This window comes from Nicotiana sylvestris, chromosome 5 (genome assembly GCF_000393655.2).
Source record: "Nicotiana sylvestris chromosome 5, ASM39365v2, whole genome shotgun sequence".
Lineage (NCBI taxonomy): Eukaryota > Viridiplantae > Streptophyta > Magnoliopsida > Solanales > Solanaceae > Nicotiana > Nicotiana sylvestris.
The window spans coordinates 129,836,475-129,857,724 of NC_091061.1; positions in this window are offsets into that span (position 1 = coordinate 129,836,475).

Sequence of the window (21,250 nt, forward strand, 5' to 3'; positions counted from 1 at the left end):
AATTGCTAGTCAGGATTCTGACCCATCGACTACACCGGTCCTTGAGGTACAAGATACACTAGTCCAGGATATCCCCAATGATGGCAAAGGGGGAGATGCTACAGTTGTCGGTCTTGAAAAATTGAAGAAGAAAGATTTTTGGGAGGACTGATTTGTTAGCTTGGCTGCCTTTACCAGCTTTCATACATGGTGGTTGGTGAGGTCTCTAACTCTTGAGATATAGTTTTAGTTGAAAGATTCGGAGAGGTACAACCCAGCAGTGTTGATACAATTCAGGGAACGCAAGGGGTGGATGTGGTTCACTCAGAGTGTAGTGGATGCCAAGAGTACCTTGTCCGTGAATTCTATGCCAATGTGGCACATGTCAAAAAGTGGACAAAAGTAACCAAAGTGTGTAACCTCGATGTGAGATTTGATTAGCATATACTCAACACGTACTTGGGCTTTGAAGATGTTGAACCAAAGGACTATTTAGATAAGTATGAAATGGGATATGTGGCCCGGTTGTGGTTAGTAGAGATTCTAACAGCACCAGGGCCACCACCACCATGGATTGCCATTGTGGTTCCTATCCACCAGAGCACTCTAAGTTTCGACGCGAAGGGGTGGCAAACCTTTGTCTGCAGCAAACTAGACCCGTGCCAGAATGAGACCTACCTTCCAATTCCTCGGGCAATTCTAGTTGCTTCTATCATGGTAGGGTACCTTATCAATGTGGGTGATATGATGTCGACCCACATATCAGTGATTGCTTGGCAAGATGATTCGTCTTGCCCATATCCCAACACTGTTACATAATATCTTGCGGATGCGAGGGTAAAGCTGAGGGATTATGATACAAAGGTACGGTGGAAGAAGATTTTCTCTTGGTACTCACTGATGGATCTGAACTACCAAAAAATAAAATGTCATCCCTTTACCACCACAGGCCAGTCTGATAAGCCAGTCGTGGTAGTTGTGGAGGTAGTTGATGTTCCATCCACTTCGGCCGAGCCTTCCTCTAGTACGTGGCTATTCCTCCACCATTATCTTTAGTCCCTACTGTTGTTCCTACCATAGCTTTACCTCGGCTTTGAAGCTAGTTCCTATGCATATTGTCCCACTTTGTACCTGCAAGTCTCCTAGACATTGGCGAGCCTCAACAACTGGATGCAGACAGCCACTACAAAGCTGCCTCACTTATCCAGTACTATTGCAACACAGTCTTCTGTTCAAAGACCTCAATTTCCCCCGACCATGGAAGAGACATTGAAGAAGCTCCTAGAAAACCAGAACACTATTATGGCTATATTGATACAATATGGGTTAGTGATCGAAGAGTTGGGAAAAGAAGTAAAGAAGATGAGGAAATTTTTGGCTAGCAAGAAGTCAGCGGACAAGCTCCGAAGAAAAGTGCTAGAGATCTCCCTTTTGACATGTTGATTAACCCACGCCATTCAGGCCTAGATCCTACAACACCATCTGTACCAGTGGCACCAACTTACCAATCTGAGGAGCTAGACCATGCTGCCGACACTACTGAGGCAGTGCGCAATATATTCACCAACCAGCCACTCCCGGAGTTGAGGATGATGATATTCAATTAGATGAGCCTAGGGGTAGAGACATTGTTGGGGACACAGATATGTCGAATGAGCCATAGGGAGTTTTCTTCACTCTTTTACTCTTATTTTGTTAAGCATTATGGACACTACTTATCTTTATTTGGGAAAGGGGGTTGGAATTTATTGATTATATTTGATACATTTTGAGACATTTGACCTGTAATAACTTGATATTATTTTCCCTTTTCTCATTATTTATATATTCTCTCTCTTTCTCTCATTATGTATATTCATTCTATCTTTATTAGTTTTTTGCTTATTAGTTTCTTTATTAGTTCTTTGTTTGATTTAATAGCTTCATTGGTTAACTGAATAGCTTTTTTATGTTTTAGTAGATAATAAGCCTTTGGTTTTCTTAATGACACGGTTCTTTCCAATAGTAGTAGTAATGAATAAAAAGACCTAATTAAGTCATGCTCGAAGAGTCAACCATGCTTGAATTGGTACCAACACACGTAACTACATGCTTATGGTTAGAGACAAGGTTTCTGAAAGAAATAGATCTAGTTAGTGACTTTGTGACTCTTGTATTGACTTTGTCAATCATCAGTGGTTTAATTGGACCATAGTGATATTTAAACTTGAATGTGGTCATTGTGGGCCCTCGACTCTGTCCTCTTTAACAATCTATTTGCATGAGGGGTGAGATGAATTGTTGTTAGTCCAAGTATCCGTGGGAAAGGTCTAGAAGTTGCCCCGAATGTGTTTCAAGGCGAAATCCTAAGTGTTGCTTGGTTTAAGAAGTAATGGTAGGCTCTCCTTGGCCCGTTTGAGTTTTCTATTATCAACTAATGTCATTATCCCTAGTCAACCTCTTTGAGCCTCTAGCCTTTCTCATTTGATAACCATATTACAAGTCGTTACCCGTTTTGACGTGACCCTCTCTTGGCACCCGAGTTTTTTCTTCACACTCTCGTGAAACAAATGGCTTAAAACGTAAGTTTGGGGGAGAGACGAGGAAGTTGAAAAAGGTATCAAGGAACAAAAAGAGAAAAAAATAATCTCTATGAGAAGAGAAGGCAAGAAAAGAAAAAGAACAAAAAGACTAATGCAAAAAGAGAATAATTAGAAGGGATCAAGGGATTTAGAAAGAGGTAAAAATCCTAAACATGGAGAAATAAAAAAAAGTGAGAAAAGAATGAAATGATCAAGAAAGAGTGATGCTAAGTCTCTTTAGTTCCCAATGAAAAGAAAGTGCCTCTAAGAATTGGCAAGCTGTGAGCCAAGAAATGAAAGATGGAGTGCTTAAGGAAAGGTGTAATCACTTACCCATACGGTATCCTACCCTAACCCAAAAGCCTTCATTACATCTCGAAAGAAGTTCTACTTGATTTCAAACTGAGTGAGCTTACATTAGTGACGATCTACATGAGGGGAAAGCCTATGGTACTTGAAGCCATACTTGTGACATTCTCTTGAGAGAGATGAGTGAAGCTTTCATAAATCTTTGGATCGAGTGCTAAATTTCTTAAGTGAGCTTGGAAAATGGAAAGTAGAGGAGGAAGAGTTTGAAGTCCTCCATGACCTACATGATAGAGCAAGAGTCCTTAATGTGCAAAGTCAATTCTTAAGCTCAAATGTCACATTAGAATTATATGTGCATGAACGTTTTACTTGTCACCTTGTTGATAATACATAAGTAGTGTGGGTAATTGTTGGTCCCAACTGTTCTGTAGAAGACTCACCTTTGACTCGCTGAAATGACTCTTAACTTTTGGAGGTGGGAACTAATTTATTTGCTTGAGGAAAAGCAAAGACATAAGTTTGGGGGTGTTGAAAGTGGGATTTTGACTGCTTATTAGCACATTTTAGCATTTGTTTCAGTCCGAAAGTATTGAATTATGTTCCCAAAACTAATAAAATTGTGCAAATTGCTAGAATATTGCAAGTTTGGTTGCCCGAGACAAAATTTGACTCAAAAAGGAGTGTTAGAAAGCATAAGGCAATAAAAGGCACAGAAATACAAAATTGCGGTCCGCAGAAGAAATTACGGATTGCAGAATTCCATTTGTGGCCACAAACCAACAAGGAAAATCTAGCAGGACTTTCAGTAACGTGCGAACCACAAATGAATTGTGCAGCTGCAGAACTGGGCTAAGAGTCAAAGATCAGAGAGTATGCAAAAATACCAAGTTCATGAGCCTTTATGAATTGCGCCCGCACAAGAATTGTGTGGTCGCAGAAGACTGCCTCGCGGCTGCAAGTTCAGAAATGTGTTGCAGCAGAACTCCAATTCCTGCCAGCTGAAGAAATTTGTGGATCCCACATAGAATTTTGCGGCCACAGAACCTCCCAGAGGCATTTTTGTTCGAGATTTTTAGCCCTGCATAAATAGACGAGATTCACAAAATTAGGTCAAGTTTGAACATCTGAAGTTGCTGTAGCTATTTTTCTTTACGACATCAGGAAGTTTTATATTATTTTGGTGTATTTACATTATATTTCATCATTTTAGTATTTTATTATGAGTTTAATTATTTCTTCTTCCTTATTTTCATCAAATCCCATTATGAGTAGCTAGACTTCTACTAGGGTTGTGACCCAACCCTAGTGTGTAAACCTTATGGGTGATTAATTTAGTGCTTGTTTATCATTAGGTGTTAATTATTTAGCTTAGTTCATGCTTCAATTTTATAATTAATGGTTGCAAATATTTATTAATGCCTATTTGACTTAGTCTCTACTTGAGAAAGAGGGACCTAGTCTAGGATGACTTAGCTAACAAGGAATTGGGTCAATTGAGAGATTGATTAACCCAATTAAAGGGTTCAACCTAGAAATAGCAATAATCTGACTTGAGCTCTTATCAACTGTTTTAGATAATACCCATTTTGCCTTGACAAAGCCTGATTGGGCAAAGCCACTCTCTGACCGAGAGGTATTGAGTGGGTAAAGTAGAGTTTTGAGCTATAATACACCCCAATCAATAAAACAAGCATTAACATCTTTATCCCATTAGGCAAACACCTACGTTATGGTCAGAACCCTAGGCCTTTATTCCAATTGGAAAAACCTCAAAAATATTTATTTGTAATCTATTTTCTTTAGCTTGCGTTCATTGGAGTAGCAATGGAAATAAAAAATAAAACCTTGTTGTGGAAGTGCAATCTAGATAATCTAATTGCTCATTTCAGATATATATCCCAAACTCCTATCATAACTCTAAGTGGATTCGACTACGACTCATAGTTGGGTATTTATTATTGCATACGACCGTTTCATATCTCAATTGAGGTGTGTTGTGGACGTGATCACACCACGTCCAAGGGGAGATGCCATGGTGCATATTATTTGTAGATGATATTTTATCGATTGATGAGACAGGAGGCAGTGTGAACGCGAGGTTAGAGGTGTGGAGGCGGACCCTGGAGTCTAAAGGTTTCAAGCCGAATAGGACCAAAACAGAATACTTGGAGTGTAAGTTCAGTGGTGAGACTCAGGGAGGGAAATGGGAGGTGAGGTTGGACTCGCAAGTCATCCCTATGAGAGGTAATTTTAAGTACCTTAGGTCTATTATTCATGGGGGATGGTGTCATGACCCGGAATTCCCACTTTTGAGACCGTGATGGCGCCTAACATTTCACTTGCTAAACGAGCCAACGTAAGAGAATATTTAAGACAATTTTCATTCAATTTCAATAAATAAAGTTAATTAAATACAACTGTTTTTAACAAAAAAATAGTGAAATAGGGGGAATAGAAGGGGACTTCAAGGTTTGCGGATGTCAACAGATCTACCTCGAGTCTACAATGAGAAAATCCAAGTTGCTATGCCTCACGAACACCTAGGGCCAGTACCAAAATTTGCACAAGAAGTAAGAGTGTAGTATGAGTACAACCGACCCCATGTACTCCGTAAGTGTCGAGCCTAACCTCGACGAATTAGTGACGAGGCAAAGACAAGACACCTACGTAATAAACATGCGCAGATAATAGTATACATATAAGATAACAACAAATAAAAGCTAAACATGTGCTATTGGGAGGGGGACATGCTAAAGGGGTACAAGGTACGAGAAACATAGCGGAAATGATAACCAGAACAGTCAATATGCCTTTAACTAGTAAAAAAAAATAAGCACAGTGAAGAAAATTGCACGGCATCACCCTTCGTGCTTTTACTCTCAACCTCACAATAGGACAATGATACTACACGACATCACCCTTTGTTCTTTTACTCTCATTTTTAGTATAAATCAATAGATACGACATGGCATCACCCTTCGTGCATTAACTCTCATAACATGGAACGGCATCACCCTTCGTGCATTAGCACTTATAATATGGCACGCCATCACCCTTCGTGCATTAACAGTCACATACGGCACGACATCACCCTTTGTGCATTGACATTTTTCCCTACCATATAACAATGAATAATTGTGAACCCCCACAAATGTGAAGAACACCTCGCAAATGCGAAGTCTACACACCTTTGCTTTCATCGTGTTTGCAATGAAATGTTCGCAAATGCAAACTCTGGCCTCCCCACAATTGCGACCTCCTAATCGCAAATGCAAACTATTGCTGACCCAGGTACTCTACGCAAATGTGAACACTGATCTCGCAATGAGACCAGTACCAGAAATTTCAGAACACCAGCTGAGTTCTAAGTCTAAACCATTTCGTAGCCTATCTGAAACTCACCCGAGCCCTCGGAGCTCTAAACCAAATATGCACACAAGTATAGAAATATCATATGAACTTGCTCGCATGATCAAATTGCAAAAATAATACCTAGAACTATGAATTGAGAATCAAACCAAAGGACATTTTCAAGAAAACTCATGAACTCCTATTTTCACAACCGGGTGTCCGAATAACGTCAAACCAACTCAGTTTCTCACCAAATTTGACAAACAAGTCATAAATATAGTAATAGAACTATAGCGGGTTCCGAAACCAAAATACGGACTTGATATCAATAATATCAAACATTTGTCAAACTTTCAAAGTCATTAAGCCTTTAAACCTTCAAATTTCAACAAAGTGTGATAACTCAGGCTGGGGACTTCCGAATTCGATTCCGGGCATATGCTCAAGTCCCAAATCACTATACGAACCCACCGAGACCGTAAAACATGAATCCTGGTCCATTTGCTCAAAATGTTTACCGAAGTCAACTCAAATGGATTTTAAGGCAAAAATTTCAAACGTGCGACGTCAAATCAAAATTTAAGAAATCATCCCACTTGCAGATCATACTTGTGACAAGGTCAAATATAAATTTAGCATTAAAATCATATCACTTTCTTGATTCTTTTCAAAATAAGGAAAATTCAACTTGTAGCTTTTTAAGAAAAATTACACCGCTCGCGAAACATACATGCGATGCGGTTACACATAGATTTCTTAAGCTATTAGAATATTCCTCAATTCCTTTCGTTAATACAAAGTTCAAATGAAACCTTTTCAATCTTAAATTCTTCAATTTCAACTCCTTTCAAAACATTTAATAAGCAAACTCAATCTCGCTCCCTCTCAAGGCAACAATAAACATAAATCAATGACGATAACAACGAGGCATGATGTAAGCCTAAAACAACCCAGACATAGGCAAAGCTAGTAGCTGCATACGGACTCTCATCACCTCGTACGTATGTAGCCCCCACAAATAGAAGCACACAATAATTTAGTTCACCTATGGGGTTAATTCCCTCTTACAAGGTTAGAAAGGAGACTTACCTCGCTCCGAAGTTCCATAACCAACTCCAACGCCACTCTAACACCTCAAACCGATGCCCAACACTCCAAAACTAGCCAAACAATGTGCAAACTAATGAAAATATACTCTAATACTCCTAATAATTCAATTTACAACAATTGCCAACTCTGCTCGAAAAGTCGATAAAATCACCCTCGGGCCCATCTGACCGGATTCAAAAAAATTTTGAAGATAAACTTTACACATAACCCTGCGAACTCAAATATATGATTTATTCTCAGTTTCATGCCCAAATTCATTTTCAAAATCCAAAATTACCAAATTCTAAGTTTTTCTTCAAAATCCCAAATTTCTACAAATTTTCATGTCTAAATCCATATATAATTGAAGTATTTAACTCACAACTAGTAGAAATCACTTACCTCATGTTCGATGATGAAAATGACACTCCAAAATTTCTCCAAAATCAGCTCCCATGTAAGAAGTGAAGTGAAAATGAGCCAAACCCCCGATTTAAAACAACTCACTGCCCAGGAGACCCTCCTTCGTGAACGCGGAAATACCCTCGTGTTCACGAAGGCCAACTTGCATTGCCTCCAGAAATCCTTCTTCGCGAACGCGGCAAGTCCCTCGTGTTCGCGAAGCACAATCCGCCTCAGGCCTTGTTGATACCTAATTTTTCCCCATATATTTTTTTAATACATATATATACTTTCAAAATAGCACATATGCATTTATAAGCATGCATAAGCATTTTTATAATTTTTCTATACTTTTTTTTATAAAAAAAAAGCTCCAAATGAATTTATTTCTTCTTTTTTATTTATAAAATATCCAATAATTATCCTCCAACTTACTTTTTTGATTATTTAGTAATCTAAATTCTTTATTTATGCCAACATAGTGTTTAAATATTTTTAGTGCATTTTTTGTAATTATATTTACATTTTTAGGCTAAATTCTAGATCTTTGCAATAATAGCCCATACAAATGCATAATTACATTGTTGATGCATAAAATGGTCTTTTATATTTTTAAAATATTAAATAACTTTTTTAATTCATTTTAGTGCACAAAAAATGTTTTTGGTGCTCATTTATTATTTTTATAAATTATTTAGTTATTAAAAGTGGCTATTTAAAATCTGGTCTATTTTGTTTCAATTTTGGTCCTAGTTCAACCAAATACCCAGCCCAATTTTAAACCCAAATATACCCAAATACCCATCTTCCCCAACCTAATACCCGGAAAAATCCTGGTCGTGGATCATTGTGATCAACGGTCCAGATTGACCCTTACCTAAAATAAACCAAACGACCCACCCCAAAACCCAAAAAAAAACCCTTTCATTTCCCACCGTCCACCTCCCTAAAATCCCTTTCCTCTCTCAAATGCTCTCAAACCTAACCCTAATCTACCCACATCGCTGGTCGTCGACTGTCTTTCATGATGTTCCTCACCACTCCCCAAGCCTCTAATGGCCTCCCTCACGTTGGTATTGCCATCTCCAAGGTCCTCAGGGGACCAGGGTTAGTTGGCTTGCATCTATGGACCCTTTCTCGCCTGTTTCAGGCTGTTCCAATGTGATTCCGAGTAAGATCGTCCTACATCGGCTATGATCTCTGGGTTTCTAAGCATGTTTCTTCACCTTTGTGTTGTTCTCTTCGAAACTGTAATTTCTTTCTTCTGAACCTCTTAGATATATACATATCTGATATGATTTAGACATGTTTCATATGATCTTTACAATAACCTTGTGATTCTTTACAAGAATCGTATGATTTTCGAGTGATTTTTCATCTTTCTCTAAACTAGGGTTTTCTAAAATCTCTTTTTCCAAAAACATTTGATGATTTGGGTGTTTAATCTTCTGTTTCATGTATGTTTTATCCAATTTTTGTTAGGTTTTCTCTAATTTCAACTAGTTTACACTAAAAGCCATATTTTTTTGACGTTCTTTGTTTGGTTTCTAAGTACTCGTGTACTGACTATGTTCGTGCCTTGGTTCTTATAATTTTTCTTTAGCCATTTAGATGTCTCGTATTTTTCTTACCTTAATATGCCTCTACTGAATTTCTTAGTTCAACCGTTCATTAATTCTATATGTTTGTGTTCATCCTGACTATCCATGTTAAGACCTATATCTTTCTCCTTGAATCAGTGTCGATTTAACTATTTGTTTCATTAAAATTATGTGTTGGATCCTAACTATTCATTTCTTACCTTATTTTATCTATTAAACTTGCTGACTCTTTACGTGATCTTCTATTTGATTGAACTCTTGATTGTTCTGAAGTCCTTATTTCCTGGTTTGATTTGAGCACTTTTTCTTAACAAAACTTTTAATTCTTACCTCTCTACTCGGTTTAATTGAACTGTTTACCTTAATTAATTTTCCCGTACCTTATTTGTTATTTTGTTGATTCTTACTGATTGTTTCCTTAATTGAAACCCTTGTGCATTCACCCTTAATTTCCTACTCTGTACTCGATTTCCTTCCTTAAGTATATGTCCTGCTTTTACCATTGATTATCCCTTGATTAAAGGGAAGACTTACTGATTTTACATGTGATTGATTCTCTGAATTTCTCTAATTGTTGCTTAATTGATCCCTTACCTTAATTTGCTAAGCTTTTGATTACTATATAAACTCCATCACATTCTCACTTCTGAAAAGGAAGATTAGTTCACAAAAGCACACTTACACTCTAAAGCTCTCTTTTTCTCCTGTGCTACTTCTGATATTCACTGGTCTAGCCGGCTGAAAGCCAAGGTTAGATATTGGAACTACATCTGCTTTATATTCTGCACTCTTTTCTTCAACTGGTATGTCTCTAGTTAATTTTGAAATCCAAACCCTATGTGTTTTATTCCATCACTAGTTCTTCAGCCATGAATTCAACTTGTATTCCTACTTACCTCTTTGACTAGCATGTCTAAACTATATCATGTTCAATGTATGATTAGCATATCTACACTTCACCTAGTTATTTGACACTTCACCAATCTGTTTGTGAATATTTGTTCAATACCTCAATTATTTGATCATGTTGGATATTTGATGTATGTGATTGACCCTGCATGTATGTTTAATCCTGTTCAAGACATATCAGGCTTTCTATATTACAACTGTGATCTATGTCTTAACTATTTACTATCCATGACTATCCTGTTAAGTCTCTATGACCTTAAGTGTTTTATGCAGTTTATTGATTATATGTTTCCTCTATACCCTATCCATGTACCTCCAATGTGACTTTTCTGTACCTCAATCCATTTATCCCCATGTGAGATCTGTTTACTGAGTGTTTCTAAATCTGGATGATTTATGACCAATTCATTGTCTGCGGTCTTCAAAAGAATTTTGGTACTCTTCTCAAACTGTCTTTTACCACCAAACTATTTCCTGTTTCAGAAAACCTTTTCACTCCTAAAGTCATCTCTGTACTATTTTCAGAACCTTTTCAAAACTATGTCAAGCACTCTCACTTTACTCTTATAATACTAGGTTCTGCCCCTCTGATATGTGTACTGCCTTGAGATCCTTGAGATCTCTCGGAACTCTGGCATGTCAGAGCTGACCTTTCCACACTGCACCTAAATCAGTTATTATTTGAGAAAAGGTTTAGGTGTGAGCATTTCCTGGGATCCTTGAAATCCTTAGGGAACTCTGACACACCTAGACATGAATTTGGCTATAGAACTTCCGGCATTTGAGGCTATTGGAGACTTGGAAGTCATTTGGGCCTACTGCAGGCTCCCTATAGATTAATTTTCTATTTATATAAATTTTTCATTTGATTTATTAGTCTGTAATAATTATTGTAAGCAAACAGTGGGGTGATTAATGAAAAAGGCAGAGTAGTATACATATTGTCGGTAAAATTGGGTAGATACCATGCCTATAGGGTCTATATTGATTCAAATGTATTTGTAATATTTGCTTTACTTCCACACAATTAGAAACCATGTCTATAGGATCTAAAATAGCTTTAATAATAGAGATCATGCCTATAGGGTTAAAATCAGCTCTATAGAAATCATGCCTATAGGGGTTTCACTTTGGTTAAATGAATGTTGTTTGTTTTACCTTACTTAATTAGCAATCAGGCTCATAAGACTTAAAGCAGTTCAATTAGAAAAGTCAGTTCAATTTATGTTTGTTTATGCTGAATCGGTTTTATTAATTAATCTGTCCACTTCTTGAATAAGTTTTCAAACACTACCTTAAACTAATACTGCTAGAAAGCATGCCTATAGGATCTCAAGTTGTCGTTTAAAAATTGTTTTACTGTTTTACTGCATTCCTAATCAATATAGATATCATGCTCTTAGGACGTCACTATTATGCGCTTAGGCAAGCCTATAGGGTGATTAAAAACCCTGCAACTATAAAACTGATATTTGTTATTTGAGACTGCCCACATTCAACAGTTCTAAAGTCAGTAGGCAAGCTGAATAGGTCTTTGACACTTTGTCCTAATTCAATGTTGTATAATCCCTGCTCACCTAGATATCATGTTCTAGGATTTTCTCTTAAATATTTGAAATTGTTGTTTGAAGACATGCACTTACTTGTTAGATTTGGGGAGGTGAATGTGAGCCTGTAATTGTTCTCTTTAAATATAGTCCTAATTTCTTTGATTGACGCTTAGATTTTTCTCCTTTAAATACCTTAGGATGGTGTAGAACTACCTAAAGTAGAGGTCCTAATATACCTCCAGGACCACGAGAAAGGGACGGGTAGTGCACGCATAGGATATGTTTCAAGGTTACTGGAACGCTCTAGGCTATGACCAAAGGGGGGAATTGGGTACTAAGGAATATGATGACTACGCGCTAATGTCACGTATATCCCCTCATTGAGGAGTGTTTACCGGGCATTGTGTGGGTGTGATCCTATAGGCTAACCAACCTAGGACCCCTCTTTCCCAACTTCCGTTGTTTAAACAAATTTACTTTCCTTTATATATGTGCAACTTGTTCCAACCTTTTCCCCTGTTCCATTACTTTAATCACCTATGTGCTTAGAATGCCTTTACTTGCAAGTACGTGTTAAAACTGCTTATCTGTTTAAATGACTAATTCACATAATTCTAAGTTCAGTCTGGACCAACTATTGTGGACCAAGAGGGTTGCCTAACACCTTCCCTTCAAGGTTATTCGAGCCCTTACCCTAAATCTCTAGTTTTGCAAATTAGTCTAAGAGTTAATCATGTTAGGTGCCCTAACGCACCATAATCCGTTAGGTGGCGACTCTTCAAATGCCCAAATCCCAAAAAGGAAATGAGTTATTACCCCCATAAACGTCGGAACCCAGACTTTCTCCGCGGAGGGAAAATGGGGGCGCGACATCATGGCGACTTTGCTGGGGATATTTTTAGTCTCTTACCATAAAGAACTTATCTTTTATGAATTAGTCCAAGCATGTTTTATCCCACGTGCCCTTTCCCCTTATTTTAATTTAACTGTCTATTTTCAAGCATTTATGATTTCTTTATTCCTGAAACTGACTTGTCTCCTTGTTTTCTTTTCTATAACTATCTCTTAGATTATTTAAATACTGCATTTATTATTTTCTTACGTGCAAATACTTGACAATATGCTCTTTATTGCTGCATAAATCATGCTCAACATCATATTCCATTCGCGCGTATTAAATCCTATAGAAATTCTTGATGCGTGGTTGCGCTCTTCCAATTTATTACCCTTAAATTTGGAAAGGCTTACTTGAAGTAAAACTAGTCGATCAGCAGTGCAGTCGACGATTCCTTGCCTTTCCCTCTCAAGTTGTCCGCCTGAGGGTACCAGTATAGACCCTCATAGTAACCTTACTCTGATTAACATTGTGCATGCATCATGGTCAAACCTAGTCGGATAAATATGTTGTCGACATAATGATCCTTTAAGACGAGCCTTATCCAAAAGTCCACCGAGGTTTCCATAATCCCAACGGACGCAACCATGTTTTGTGCATTAATTTGGAGAACTAAATGTCAATATGCTAATCATAAATGTATAAATAGTCGAGTCTGGTGGGGGAGAAATGCCTAACCCTTTTGTTTTGCAAAAAATGAGGCACGAGGTCCCCAGATTCGGTATGGTTAGCAACATTCCACCATTGCTGCTAGATTGGTAGGAGGACCTTTCCTCAAGTGACAAGAAACATGTAAGAAAGTACTTGGGCAATTTGCCATATCTACTAGACATTCATCCAAACAAAAGGTTGATCGAGGCTGCCACTTTGTTCTGGGACAGTGAAAGGTTTGTGTTCCGTTTCGGCAACATAGAAATGACTCCACTCCTAGAGGAAATTGGGGGACTTGCGGGATTGACTTGGGATAGCCCTGGGCTGTTCTACCGGAGAACCGTACTGGTAAGGGGTTCCTAAAGATGATGGGGTTGAAGAAAAATGCTGACTTGGGATGCCTGGAGAAGTCCTATATACCCTTCCAATACCTGTACAAGAGATATGGCCATACCAAGTCCTATCGTACCTTCCATGACGAGCTCTCTATCACTTCTCTGGGACACATATACTGCAGAGTGTTCGTGTTCATCGTATGCTTCTTGGGATTGATAGTATTCCCAATGAAAAGGGAAATAATCCACACTGGGTTGGCCATGGTCGCCAAAACTCTGATGGAAGGGATCAATGGACATACATACACTATAGTCCCCATGATCATAGCCGATATCTATAGGGATCTGGAACGCTGTTAAAGGGGGATCAAACATTTCGAGGGTTGTAATTTGTTGCTACAGTTAGGGTTATTAGAACATCTTCAGAAGGGTCACTATCGCCAATATTTCTGCAAAGGGCTTGGAACGACCATATTACCTTTCATCACCCCAAGCGGATGACTTAAATTCCGGACAGGTTTGCTCAGCCAAAAAGCACCAAAGAGTGGGTAGAGTTCTTCGACAATCTGACCGAGGAACAGGTACAATGGTTGTTTGAATGCTTCCTAACAGACGAATTCATCACTAGATCCAGGGACGCTCCACACCTGGTGTTGATTGGGTTGAGAGGGATACACCTTTATGTCCCTATCCGATTCATGAGGCAAGCAGGAAGGAAACAGGTTGTACCCAGGATCGCCAAAATGAGCCATTTCAGAGCAGACTTTCTGGATGATGATGTCCCTTACAAGTGCCAAGCTCAGCACATATGGTACTGCAAGATCATTGTGGAAAAGAACACCATTGATCCAGACAGGTATCATGCGGGGTGTGAACCTCTCTACCCAGCATGGTTAGAGGACAATCTGATGGGGATGGTGATGCCAGGAGCTCGTTGAGGGAATAGGATCATAGACGAAGAAGCTGAGGCTCAAGTCAAATACAACAGGCTACGCAAGAGGGTCCACGACTCTGAGAATGAGCACCGGAAAATATACAAGAGAAACATGAGGTTGATCGACGAATGGAAAGAATTGGTTGTCACTTCCAATAGAAAGTTGGAATACCTGGAGCGAGGATTAGTGGAGCTAGAGGGAAAAGTCATAAAGAGGATTGAGGATTGCCAAAATGCTGAAGGAAGTGAAGGAGGACATTTGGCCAGAGCCCACCTGTTGTTGGGTCTGCGCGAGCTAGGGAACCTGTATGATGGAGTCAAGAAGATCGAATCGAGGGAAGTTCCTTCTAGGACTAAGTAGGCTAGATTTATTTGCTTTCCTAAATGTAATAAGGCCAAGTGCCAGTAGTGACTTACTCTTTTATTGTCTTAGTGTCGTTTTGGGATTCGTCTATTTTTACATTATGAAATGAAGTATTTACTGGCATCTAAAGTTCTCCATATCTATTTGTCGATAGGCCTACCTCGGGCACAACGAGGCTCCCAAATTAGGACACGAATTTACATTCCCGCAATATGTGTTTAAATACTACAAACATTTTAGAATCCTTACTGACTTGTTTACCTTTTCATTTTTTTCTTTATTTCTTATTCCCATCCCTTAAAGTTGGTTCGCTCATACTGGCATCGTCAGCATATCACACCAGATCTAGAGGCCCTCCACCTCCTCCTCCTCCAAGCAACACAAAAGGCAAAGGAAAAGTAAAATGGACGATTTGAGTGGTATTCGAAAGGATAATGCTGAGAACGCAGAAGCTTCAGATGGTCGGAGTACTCCAGAACCAAATGATTTGATCTTGAGGTTAGAACAAAAGATATTGGAGCTACAGGGAGAGATTGAGCAGGTCCGCAACTTGGCAAACTTGTCAATCACCCTGAATGTCCTCGACATCAACCAACAAAACACAAAGAACCCAGCACCTCCCTAAAACACACCAAACAAACATCCGCAAAGTCCTCCCGCACCGCATCAATACACAACCCCACACAAAAATCTCACTCCCTTACCAATACCAACTCTGCCACAACATCACCATCAACCAATTCAGTACCCACCAACCACCACTTACTACACTCCCCAAAACACATCACAACCCATTTTCGATCCTCAAAAGTCAACCAATGACCATCATTACACCCAAGTCCCTGGCACCCATCAAAGCAACCCTATATATGTAGAAACTGTACCTCACTCTATCCAATCAATCTCCTATACACCGGAATCCTACGAGAAGGACCTGTTAATTAAAAACATGGTTGAAGAACTCAAGAAGTTGACGAGTCGAGTTCAGGGTGTCGAAGGCGGAAAAGGAATAGAAGGGTTGAACTATGAAGACCTACGCATACAGCCAGACGTAGAATTGCCATAGGGGTATAAAATGCCCAAGTTCAAGATGTTTTTGTTGGTACATGTGATCCCACGGTTCATTTGACGACATGACAAGCTTGTCGGGGTCAGAAAGGATGAAAAGATCCGGATGAAACTCTTTATGAAAAGTCTTATTGGAGATGTTTTGTCCTGGTACATCATCCAGGATCCCAAGAAATGGTCTAATTGGGTGAATATGGCGTCAGATTTCATGGACTGGTTCAGGTTCAATACAGAGAATGCACTTGATGTTTTCTACATCCAGAATCTTAAGAAGAACCCACCGAAACCTTCCGCGAGTATGCTACTCGTTGGAGGTCAGAAGCAGCCAAGGTCAGGCCATCTTTGGACGAGGAATAGATAAACAAGTTCTTCGTCAGAGCACATGATCTGCAGTATTATGAAAGCTTGATGGTAACGAATTTTGAGGCATTACAGGCCATAAACAAGGCGCTATAATCAAGCGGCATATCAAAAAAGAGAGACGTTGGGGCAGTAATGGTGGCCCAAGGCCCAAAATCTCCACTTACCTATCAAACACCTCCACCCACATATCAAACACCATCACTTACATATCAAACACTTCCACCCACATACCAAGCATCACCGCCTATATATCAGCCTTCATCTCCCAGATATTCCCAACCATCCACTGTCCATCACACATATAACTCCCAACCATCCCATTTCCAATCACCTTCAACTCACCAAAACTTTCCAAGACCAAGACCCAATTTCGACAGCAAGCCACCCAGACAATACACCACCATTGCTGAACCCATCGACCAACTATAAAAAAGGTTGAAAGCCACTAGTTATGTCACCCACATTCCTGTTGTGGCATTAGAGAATCCATCCAAATGGGCCAATCCGAAAAAAACTTGTGTGTACCACTCTGGTATGAAGGGGCACACCACTGACGAGTGCCGAACATTGAAGGATAAAATCCAGACGCTAATGGACAACAAGGTCATACAAGCAAAGGAAGCCACACCCAATGTCCTCAACAACCCCCTCCCTGATCATAGAGGTGGTGGGATACATGTGATAGAGAGGAACGAAGAATGGGACCCTGAGGGGTTGATTGGGCTTATTCATGAAGGCGATGACTTTAAAGTTACAGTCGTACTTACTCCTATTGTGGTATAGACTAAGTCACCAATCGAGGTCAAGGAGTTGCACAGGTTCCATTTGAGGTAGAGGTAGATCCACATGTGGCCACCCCCGATCCATTTGAAGTAGAAGTGGCCACACCTTTCACAGTGACAGTATCAACCCTACCTCCTTTTGACTCAAAAGCAATACCCTAGGATTACGTTGTCGAAGCTCGGCGAAAGGGAAAGGCAAAAATGGAGGAATTCGATAATGCACAAGGAATTATTAAGACTGGAAGAGTCTATACACCTGAACACTTGGGAGGACCAAGTGAGGATGCCACTACTAGGCATCCTGTCATTGAAACAGGCCAGATGACCTGTGGAGGAAAGTACAAGCAAAGGATTATTCCGTCGTTGACCATCTAAACAAAACCCCAGCTCAGATATCCATCCTGTCAATGTTGCAAAATTCAGAGGCGCATAAGAATACTTTAATGAAAGTGCTGAGTGAAGCTTATGTACCTAATAACATCACTGGCGGAGAGATGGCCAATATGGTGGGGCAAGTACTGGAAAGTCATAAGATCATCTTACACGAAGATGAGCTACCACCTGAAGTGTTGAATCACAACCGAGCATTACATATTACAGTGTAATTTGAAGACAAATTATTTGCCATAGTTTTGGTTAACGGAGGTTCAAGCCTCAATATTTGTCCATTAGACACTCTGAAAAGGTTAGACAAAGGTTTTCACGAAATACGGGTGGGAAGCCTGAACGTGAAAGCTCTCGATGGGTCTCAAAGGGCCAGGATCGAGGAAATGCCCTGTAGCCTCCTTCTTATAAGTGTGGTGCACAATACACGTATAAACAAGAATCTACTAGACACGGCTTGTAGACTTCCTAAGACAGAACTACTCTGATACCACTTTTGTTATGACCCAAACCTATGGGCCGTGACGATTATCTGGTGCCTTACTCAACTGAGTACCAACGTAACGTATCTTTCTTATTACATCATCATGGGTAAGTGGGCCAGAAGGGCCATATGAGGCAACAAGAATAAGATATCAGGAAATACTTTGAGATAAAATGACCCAACCTGATATAGAAACTTATACACGTGAACGGGTCTATAAGGCCAACATGATCATTTGTAAACTCAAAACATAGGCCGACAAGGCCATATAAGTATATGTATACATTATATCTGTCTACAAGTCTCTAAGAATACATACTTATCATAAAGGTCGGGATAGGGCCCCGCTATACAAAACAATATGCGTCTAAATCATGTTGACCAAACAAGCAACTCCAGAGCAAATGGAGCGCACCAACATCTTTTGGAGGACTCCCGACCTATCTATCGGACATGTGGGCATCAAATATAGTGTCTCTAGGCAAAAGGGATATCAGTACAAATAATGTATCGAGTATGTAAGGAATGAATATTAGTAAATAATAGACATGGGAGAAACATGGAGTAAAAGACTCAACATGTATATCTGTATATCTCTATGAATCATTTAACATTAATATCATGCATATGCATATAAATGTCATACCATGAATGGGTATATGCATTCATTATATCATCAAGCCTCTGAGGGCATCACATCATATCATCTCGGCCACTATGGACAAATCATCAACGTATACCTGCGGATCAGGTGGTGGTGCGTATATTAACACCGTAACCTTTTCCTATATCCTATATACATATATAAGCGGATATAACGCCATATGGTCATGGGTCAATATAAATGGATGCAATACATGAAAAGTACATCAATAAAATCTTTCAGAGTGTCATAAGACCATTATGCCTGTAATTAATACCATGAAGTAAACTTTATCAACTTACGTATTTTCTGAGACCCATGAACGGATGATAGAATAATAGGACATATTGGGAATCAAGAACAAAAGCATCTCTAGTATTTCTATGAATAGAGTCATTTATGGAAGTTGTGCATTTGCTCGTTTCATTTGTATCGTATGGATCATGCCAAAAGAAAGAAGAGATAGCCTTAACATACCTGAGTTGATTCTCTTGACAATCCCTCTAACACACATTACTTGCGACAACACGTAACGACGGATCGAAGTAGGGGAAAATTCGTATGATATTGTTGAGAAAGATTGCACTGTACTCCTTAAAATTACAAATCTCATGCTATATTATGTTATGAAGCTTCAAATGAGCTATGGAGCTCCATCCGTCACTTAAAAAGCTTACATCCAAATACTTGGAGTATCAAAATAATTTCTTAAAGTTTCAAATGCATTTTTTAAAAGTCTTGGTAGGTATGCCCCACTTATAACTTTAATGCTTAGAAATACTTCTTATCCCCAAAGTGTGACACCAACGTAGCATACATATTAGTCATAGATTACTCTAGTTGTCTTGGTCCCACGTGGACAAGACAATTCTTACACTTACCCACTTAAATGAATAATTAACCGATTATCTCAAATTACTTAAAATACTACTCCCTTTTAACACACTTTATATACCTTACTATCATGGTCATGCGGTACCTTGTATGACACTAGTCCATAAATACGAGGTATTATAGCTTGGACCATATTTTACCTCAAAATGTCAAACTTCGATGAAACTCAATTCCATCGATTCGCTTACCCTTTTACCTTTACGAATTTACTTATCACTTGTTTGAAATAGCGTAATACTTATAATCCCAAAATAATCTCATTCCCGAACTTACGTCGATTAACTTACGACAAAACTTTAACATACAAAAATGCGGGATATAACATCTCATTTTCGAGCTTTCATAAGTTACTTATGGTGTACTTCTACGTACGAAAATATGGGGTGTAACATCATCCCCCCCCCTTTGGAACATTTGTCCTCGATTGTTGGCTGATGCACTTATCATTTTCATAACCTATGTCTTCTGAATATTTTAGTACTCCTCTTGCCATCTAAGGCAACTATTCTATGAATTAATCCCAAAGGCCAGGACATTCCCCCCTTTAGGCCTCTTTCTCATACCATGACTTGTGGTCAGAATTCTACAATCTCATAACTATTGCTACCTTTTGTCATGCAACTTGTACGACTTTTTCCTTGTATGTGCGCCAATATGACTCTTCTCTCCTTTTTCCTCCAGCTTTTAGCCAATCTCTAGGCTTCACTTTGTGAACATATATAGAATAATGACAAGTTGTCCCTCTAGGTATCTATATGTATACTTGAAGTTCTTCGCATTGTACTTTGTTGAACTTACGAATATTGCTATATCTTGTTGCGTTGCTTTGATTAAATATCCTTATGGCTTTACTACATCTAGGTAGGTTAGTATACCATTACTATTGCTTCGATTTATCGTTACTGAGGTCTGTTACCAAACTCTAGGTTAGTCTCGTTGCTTATCCTATATGTATAACAGTATAAGTCTAAGACCTTTAATGCTTCCTCATTATTATTCATCTTAAGAATGATGGTCTAATCTCATCTCATACATTGTAACTTTTATCTATCCACTTTTGATTCACCTCAATGTTGATATGCAATCTATTACTGATAACTTGACCTTTTTTATGTAACACTGCCTCTAAGGATCATGTTGCATGGCGGAACATTTGAAGTGATTTCTTTAATTTTATTTCATAGTATCCCAATGTGATTCTCCCTATGAGGGGCGGGGGGGGAAGGAGTATCCAAATCCTGTGCCATCCATGAAATCTTCTTCTTTTTCCTGCTAACATTTATGACTATTACTTTATTCTAAAAGATTCAACAAGACATTCCTTTTCTTTTAGACCCCTTGCTCCATCCCCTGGCTCTTAGGGTTGCCTAAGAATCTCGCTCTATTAGGGACATGAGCCATACTAAGGCAATATTTATCCCTTCCAGGATTCCAGTGCCTATCTTTGTAATTTTTTTTTTGATCATTCTAGTATTCATATCTAGATGTACTATTCTAGAGTGCACAATCTGGGTGTCTCACAAGGAGATTTTATTAGCACATTTACAAAATACTTCAAAAATGTCAACTAACACAAATAATCCATTCACCATTTTGGGTTACTCTAACCCCAGTTGGATCCTGATATCCCGTCCTATCTTAAACCATATCTACTAGCTCCCATAAGGCATAAATGAGATGGATGTGTCCTATTGTACATACC